The sequence below is a fragment of the Erigeron canadensis genome, chromosome 9 (assembly GCF_010389155.1).
Source record: "Erigeron canadensis isolate Cc75 chromosome 9, C_canadensis_v1, whole genome shotgun sequence".
NCBI lineage: Eukaryota > Viridiplantae > Streptophyta > Magnoliopsida > Asterales > Asteraceae > Erigeron > Erigeron canadensis.
Genome location: NC_057769.1, coordinates 30,926,390 through 30,934,546, shown reverse-complemented (window position 1 = coordinate 30,934,546; position 8,157 = coordinate 30,926,390). Strand labels below are relative to the sequence as shown.

At 34.8% G+C, this 8,157-nt stretch overlaps 1 pseudogene; it reads left to right on the top strand.

The window, feature by feature from the left end:
* Positions 1-1,252: 1,252 nt before the first annotated feature.
* LOC122580912 lies at positions 1,253-3,056 on the top strand (annotated as a pseudogene).
* Positions 3,057-8,157: the final 5,101 nt, after the last annotated feature.

Sequence of the window (8,157 nt, the reverse complement as noted above, 5' to 3'; positions counted from 1 at the left end):
TAAAAAAAAAAAACATATCGAAAAAACTTACATCAACGTCTGAAAAAGTCAACCTAATCTCATTTTCAACCATTCTTTATTTCTAACTTGTGGGCCTAAATTAACTACTGTATCTCATAAACGTACGAGAAGTACATATAACTAGAGCTTCGTCACTTTTCTAGTTTTTTTTTTTTAATTGAAGGGGATGGCGGGGGATGAACAGATATATAAAACAGAAGTGGTAAAATGGCTTTGTGGCCCTTTTGGGCCTAATTTGCCCTCTTGATACTTGTAAACAAAAGAGTGAAAGTTTTAGAACTCTGCAAGTTTTAGTAAATTTCCAAAATTGAAGAAATGGTATTCCAAGAGGATATGAAAATATGAAATCATTTCATTGGCAGAGTATAAGTCAGAAAACTTATACTAGCTAGTAGCTCAGTGGTACCTGTTTCCGCTTATGCGTGGGATCCATGGGGAGACCAATTGAATACTAAGGTCGAGGGTTCAAATCTCATTCGTCCCCAATAATCATGGGTTATCATGCTCAGGAGTTTCACACGGTAGTGAGAAGCTAGGTACAAAGTATCAAGGACTTGCGTGTTTCTTCCAAAATACACGTTTTTGAATAAGTCAGAAAACTTGAATATTAATATTAATGTAATTAAGGTAATTAGTTTCTTCTAGTAGTCCTGTTGTGTTTTTGTTGACCAAATTAAAATTAATTAGCTTAAGTTTAATTAGCTGGAACATGAGAAGTATATTTGTTATATGAATCTTTTCTGATTCATATATGCAATAGAATTGAAGAGTATATTAGCTGGAAATGAGAAGCTAAATATATATCATGTCGTGTATCATATCTTTCATACATGTTATTAATCACAAATATCTTAGTTTCGGTTGACATATTCTTAATTTGTATATATATGTAGTCTCTTTTGGGATATTCGATGAGTCCAGTTACCATTTCCTTCACACAGTGGGTATGCGGCAAATTGGATTCCTTAAAAAACAAATATATTCAAGTTAACCTTTCGAAAATGTCCACTAACCCCTATTTCATTTTGTCAACTCTTTAACCATCTTTAGAAATCTAATAATTTAGTTCTCAACATGACATCTTCGTATATACATTATATATTTATATGTTCCTTATAAGTACTATATAAGGCACTCTATCCTTGCTTCAAAAACATATAACGACTTATAACATAAGCACATATATCACATTATCACTCTAGCTAGCTAGCTCGGAGATTAATCATCCACAATGCCTGAGATTCAAGGCTCTCCGGGAAGCTCCATGCATGGAGTCACTGGCCATGAGCCGGTCATGGCCTTCTCTGTGGCGTCTCCCATGGTACACACCGACCGCACGGCCAAGTTTGACTTGCCCGTTGACTCGGAACACAAGGCAACAGTGTTCAAGCTTTTCTCATTGCAAACCCTCACATGAGAACTTTTCACCTCTCATGGATCTCTTTCTTCACTACCTTTGTCTCCACCTTTGCGGCAGCTCCACTTGTCCCCATTATCCGGGACAACCTTAATCTCACCAAATCAGACATAGGGAACGCTGGTGTCGCCTCGGTTTCAGGTAGTATTTTCTCAAGGCTTGTGATGGGTGCCGTATGTGATATGTTGGGACCACGTTACGGATGCGCTTTCCTAATCATGCTGTCGGCACCCACCGTCTTCTGCATGTCTTTCGTCAGTGATGCTAGCGGTTACATCGCTGTCAGGTTCATGATCGGTTTCATTGGCTACATTCGTGTCGTGCCAGTACTGGATGAGTACCATGTTTAACAGCAAGATTATTGGGCTGGTGAACGGGACTGCAGCCGGGTGGGGGAACATGGGTGGCGGAGCCACACAACTCCTGATGCCGGTGTTGTTTGAGATCATCAAAAAGGCCGGCGCAACACCATTCACGGCATGGAGGATTGCCTTTTTCATACCTGGATGGCTTCATGTGATAATGGGGATATTGGTGTGACTCTTGGTCAAGATTTGCCCGATGGTAACCTTGGTGCCCTTCAAAAGAAGGGTGATGTTGCAAAGATAAATTTGGCAAGGTATAATACATACTTAATTATCTAGGATTTCTTATATTCAAGATTAATTATTATATACTTATATATTTGGGCTTGCTTTTTTTTAAACTTGTTTCTAATTCTTATTTAGATATTGTGGTATGCTGTGACAAACTACCGGACATGGGTCTTTGTACTTCTATATGGTTACTCCATGGGTGTTGAGTTAACCATTGACAACGTCATTGCGGAATACTTCTACGATAGGTATGTACATATTGTTTTTAACTAGAGCTGTCACAATAAGTTAATTATAAACTCTATTTCTAGGAAAACTAATTAGCAGTACGTATTGTTTTTATAATCCATCACAGATTTGACCTAAAGCTTCACCTTGCGGGAATCATTGCTGCTTGTTTTGGAATGGCAAATCTTCTAGCTCGTCCCTTCGGAGGGTTCACATCGGATTACATGGCCAAAAGGTTTGGAATGCGAGGCCGGCTTTGGAACTTATGGCTTCTCCAAACCGCAGGGGGTCTTTGCTGTCTGTTCCTTGGCCTAGTCAACTCCTTGCCTCTAGCCATCACCTTTATGATGCTCTTTTCCATCGGGGCACAAGCCGCGTGTGGAGCCACATTCGGTATCATCCCTTTCATTTCCCGGAGATCACTTGGTATCATCTCTGGGATGACCGGGGCCGGTGGAAACTTCGGGTCAGGACTAACCCAATTAATATTCTTTGCCAACGCGTCATTCTCAACCGAAAAGGGGTTGACGTATATGGGTATCATGATCATGCTTGTTACGAGTACTGTCGGCTTTGTTCACTTCCCACAATGGGGAAGCATGTTTTTCCCGGCCAGTCAAGATGTGGTCAAAGGCAGTGAAGAGAATTATTATGTTTCCGAGTGGACCGAGGAGGAGAGGCAGAAAGGGATGCATCAAGCAAGTCTCAAGTTCGCTGAGAACAGCCGTTCTGAGCGTGGAGGAAAGGTGGCGTCTGCTCCAACGCCACCCCAAACCACCCCCAACCATGTCTGATTTTCATTCAATCTTTTTCAAATGTGCGTACTTGGATCGATTATCTCAACAAACGTATGCTTATTGGTTTAGTTGAATAGCAGACTACAAAAATAGATACGAAAGTAATTGTAAGTTAAAAGCTTATAAATTCCGTGTGTGAGCAATAATAAAATTATCATATATTGCATCAGTTTTTGTATGTTTATATCAATATCAATGACAGAAAAGTTTTTATCTCATATTCAATTTCTACTTATAATAACTAATTAACTGAATATTGACAAAACTGTTAGAATTGTTATGAGTTTTAGTTATTTATGTGATGCTTAAATATTGTTTAGATGTTAATTGATGATGAGGGGATTTAAAAGAGTTTGAATATGTGATGGACTAGATAGAAATAAACTTAGATTTTATTGATTGATGTTGTTATTGTTACATCCATATGTTACAAGATGGCCATATTTATAGGCCTTCAAAGTCGGTTAGACTAATCTAGAAATTTCTAGTAATTAAACACTAACCAAATATCTAAATGATTCTAGATAATTCTAGTTAATTCTAACTTTTACTACAACTAATTTATTCTAGTAGTTTCTAGAAATACATTAATATTTCAACAAAAACATAAGGAGTAGTCCGGGTACGTCATTTTAACCTTACGTGATAATAATGAGTGTCGTCATTGTATTAAAAGTTTTGTTTTAACTTTTGTGTGAATACTGAATAGGAAGTATTTTTCTACTAAAATTTAGTACTCGTAATAAATTCGTGTTGAGAATAAGATTTCTTTTCCCACGTAAAAATTGGGTAAATTAATAATTACAAAGTTTGCCGATCAGGTTAAGAATGGAATTGCTAATGTGAGGATATATAGCCCATTTGGTACCTATAGGCTCTTACTTTTTAGAGTAAAAACCAATTAAGTTTATATCTTGACATAATGGTGTAATTAGCATTATTCCGGTGGAATAGGATAATTATAATTTTTTGTTCTTATAAAGGTTAACATTCAGACCATTATAATCACAACGTAACTAATTCATCCACGACAAGTCGCAACTCAGGTTCCCTATATATATATTGCTGGTCATTAGAAATTAAAGTCCGGTAATTGAAAGTTTTGCCTGAAAAAATGATGCTGATGTGGCTGCTTTTATAGATTGCTAAGCCGGCAAAAACATTTCGACTTATAAAGTTACTTCTTAAAATTGATCTATAACTAATTTATTAATCAAAAATTGATGTTACTTTTCATCGAGAAAAAGGTGTAGATTAAATGTATTTTTCTTGACAATTTTCTTTTAAGATACACTCCATTTTAGTTAATAGTTGCTAATCGGTTTAAAATAATGCTTTAGTATTTCAATAATTGAAGTTAAAGTATTTAAGCTAAACAGCATTGACCTTTGATCGACTGGCATTCTATATATATCATTGCGTATGCACACGAATATATATAGATTATTATGTGTGAGGAAAGTTATTTTGAGAACTCCTAAAAAAAAAAGAACTCAGGAATCAATCTGGACCACTCATTTTCTTATATTTTCTCTCTCCTCCATTAAATAAGAAAATTCACCCAAATCATTTAAAATGTTTTATCTCACAAACCGTAAATCGTTAGACGAAACAAAAAACATGGGTAGTCTTATAATTTCATCCTCTTTCATTATAGATCGAATTCGATATAATTTTGACGATTTTTTAATTTTCATTTTTTTTTCCCATCACGTTCATCCTACACATGTGTAGGATCATTGTTTTCACATGTAAATTAGTAAATAAACATATGTACACAACAATGAAGGTCAAGGGCGGAGCCCATCAATCTATGGTAGAGCCATGGTGGCCAAGGACGGAGCCCGTCAGTCCATGGCGGAGCCATAGCGGCTAAGGGCGGAGCCCGTTAGGTAGATCACCCCTCACTGGTCACCCCCTATGACCTATCACCCTCTATGACCTATCACCCTATGACCTATCACCCTCTATGACCTATCACCCCCACTAGCTTTGGTTTATGAATATCATTAAGGGCGAAGCCCGTTCCGAATCATAATTTTTGTTCAACCTACACATGTGTAAGTTCAACCTACACATGTGTAAGTTCAACCTACCTATGTGTAAGTTATGTATAACTACAAAAAAAAACGAAAATTAAAAAGTCGTCAAAAGTATACCGAATTGGATCTCTAATGAAAGAGGACGAAATTTTAAGACTACCCATGCTTTTTGTTTCGTCTAACGATTTACGGTTTGTGAGTTAGAACATTTTGAATGATTTGGGTGAATTTTATTATTTAAATGAAGAGAGAGAAAGAGGGAAAGAATGTGTGGTCCAGATTGGTTCCTGAGTTCTTTTTTTTTTATGAGTTCTCAAATTAACTCACCCCTATTATGTGTATTATTACGTCTTCCATCTTATAAGCGTGTAATGCATTTTTCTTTTTAGTAGTTTATCAAGAAGTTTCTCGGGTCAAAAATATGTATTGGCCTATAAATATTTTCTAGTATGTATATATCTCTTACAGAGATTTTTAGTTCAAGGAGATGTGCTCACTGGGTATTAAAACGGTACATGAAACCAAAAGGTTCCTACCCATTTACCTTTTTTATATCTATTTCAGATATTTTTAGTTGTACTCTAATGAAGATGACACGTTTTACCCAACGTAGAATTTTAATTTGCGTTGCTCTGTTACTCATCTAGTCATCTGTGTTGTGAGATGATTAATAAGGTTTTAGATATCTGTACAAAAATAAGTCAAACTTTACAAAGTCAACTTGTATGACGAAGGAAGATGATAACGTTTCCATCATTCCATAATGCTTGGATAAGATCCAATAATAAAAAAGAATGATTTAGAATATCTAAGAAGATGCATCTCATGTATATACCAATTTATTCTTTTAAGTATATAATTTAATATCTTTCTTTAAAGATATCCGACTTAACATCAATCTTACGAAAGTGGCTAAAAATATGTTTGGTCTTATCATGTTAAAGTCATTTCTAACTATTTATAAAACTGTCCCGTTAGTTTTCACGTTGCCTACTCCTGCACTAACAATTTTATCTTTAACCATTCATATCGAACTTTAAATTTAAAGCGACACATCATCATTAAAAATTAATTAAATGTACAAATTCATTATTAAAAAATATATATATTATTAATAAAAAACATATTTCACTGAAAATTATATACACATTATAAAAAGAATTTAAAATATAAACATATATATACCATAAGGTTTAAACGGTAGATTAAACATATTAAATATATCTCAGCTTTCCACGGTAGATAGGGACGGCTTCACAATGGGGGCAGTGTGGGCAACTGTCCCCATTCCAAATTTGGTACAATGTAATTTTTTAGAGGTATATTTGTAGTTTTTTGTTCCTAAATAATAATAATAATAAATACATTATACATACAAATGTCATCATCGTTGTCATAAGCCTCTTCTTTGGAAGTATGTTACTTATGTTGGAAGCATTAGTTTTGAGATAAAATCTTCTATTGGTAAAGTAAAAATCTTCAGTTATTTTGATTTTTAACGAAGTTGAAAAAGAGAAGTTGAAGAAAGTGTTTTATTTGTGTGAGTAATTGTATCAAAATTTATCACATGCTCTAAAATTGCAAAGTCCAATGTTCAAGTTAAAGATAGATGTTCTCATAACTGACACCCAGACGAAATTATTTTAAGGGTCCATTTTTTCTAATTCTCCGGTGAGAGTTAATTTTTGTTTAAAAAAATTTTCCCCTCAAAAATGACTTTAATAAATATAATAAGAAACTTTTAAATTTGCCCCCTCACAAAAAAAAATCTGGCTCCGTCCCTGAGGCGGGTATAAAAAAGTACAATGAGATTCCCAATATAAACCTTTCACTTCGATTTGCTAGCACTACAATGATATTTAATTTGCTACATCTACTTACAATCCAATTTTAAGATAATATATTACTACTTTAATTCGTCAAATAAGATTCCCTCTAAAAAGCTTTTGGCGTTTTGAACCTTTTGAAAGAAGACGCTATTCTAATTTATCCATATAGTCCAACAAGAAGTCACGTTAAAGTGTAGCCCAGCCCGCTTACTTAATGTAGTGTTATCGGCCCATGAACTCAGAGGGAGAGAGAGAGAGAATGGGTTTAGTTTGTGTTCCACCAATTTCAGATAAGACACCAAATTAATTAATATAATAATATTGTTGGAAGAGTAGTAATGAAAGAAAGTATGGTCATCAATTACAACATTCATTTTATGAATTGGACACAAAGTAGTTTAAATGGTTATGGTTCAAGACATACGGTTGCATCTTGAGGATAACTCTCCAAATAAGATTAATATTGATCGAAGTCAGATTGTTCCATGTGGTTGGCAAGGAAGCACTTCTAGAAAGAACCCTTTCATTGCTGGACTCGAGTGTTCAAGTGACCTTGACGAGATTTAAAAGAGTCATGTCCCCTAACCAATTTAAATATTTAAGCAAAATGATGACTAACTTTCAAATATATTTACAAACAACAGCAAAATTAACTTTTGATAACAAACGTAAGAAAATCATAGTACTAGAAATATATAAATCAATTCATTTTCAAAAAAAAATATATAAAAAAAAAAAAATTGTTGATTGTTACTGAGCAGTCTAGTAACAAGACGAAGGAACTAATCTCCAAGGAGAAGCGTAAGCCCAAGGAGACGAACGAACTAATCTCCAAGGAGGAGAGTAAGCCCAAGGACCAATTATATATTCACTGTCATTCAACACAAAAAGAATATATTAGCATCGAACGACCATAAAGACCTTTAGCATATATTGGGGCATTGGGCCCAAATTCTACTTTTCTTCAATATGGTCCATTGGGATTCAAGTCGATCTGTTTATATAAGCTGTGCTTGGGGAAAGTAAATGTGACCGACTATTACTTAGCGAAGAGCAAAATTTCTCAAATTTTGATCCCGTCGTAGCACAGTTTCAATCTCGGTTTCGAAAAGTGATGTCGAATTCCATGTGGGACTAATACATGTATCCGCAAACATCGACAAATACTGATCATGTATCAATACCGGTTCGTATAAGATTTTGATTAATTAACATCCTAATGGTTTT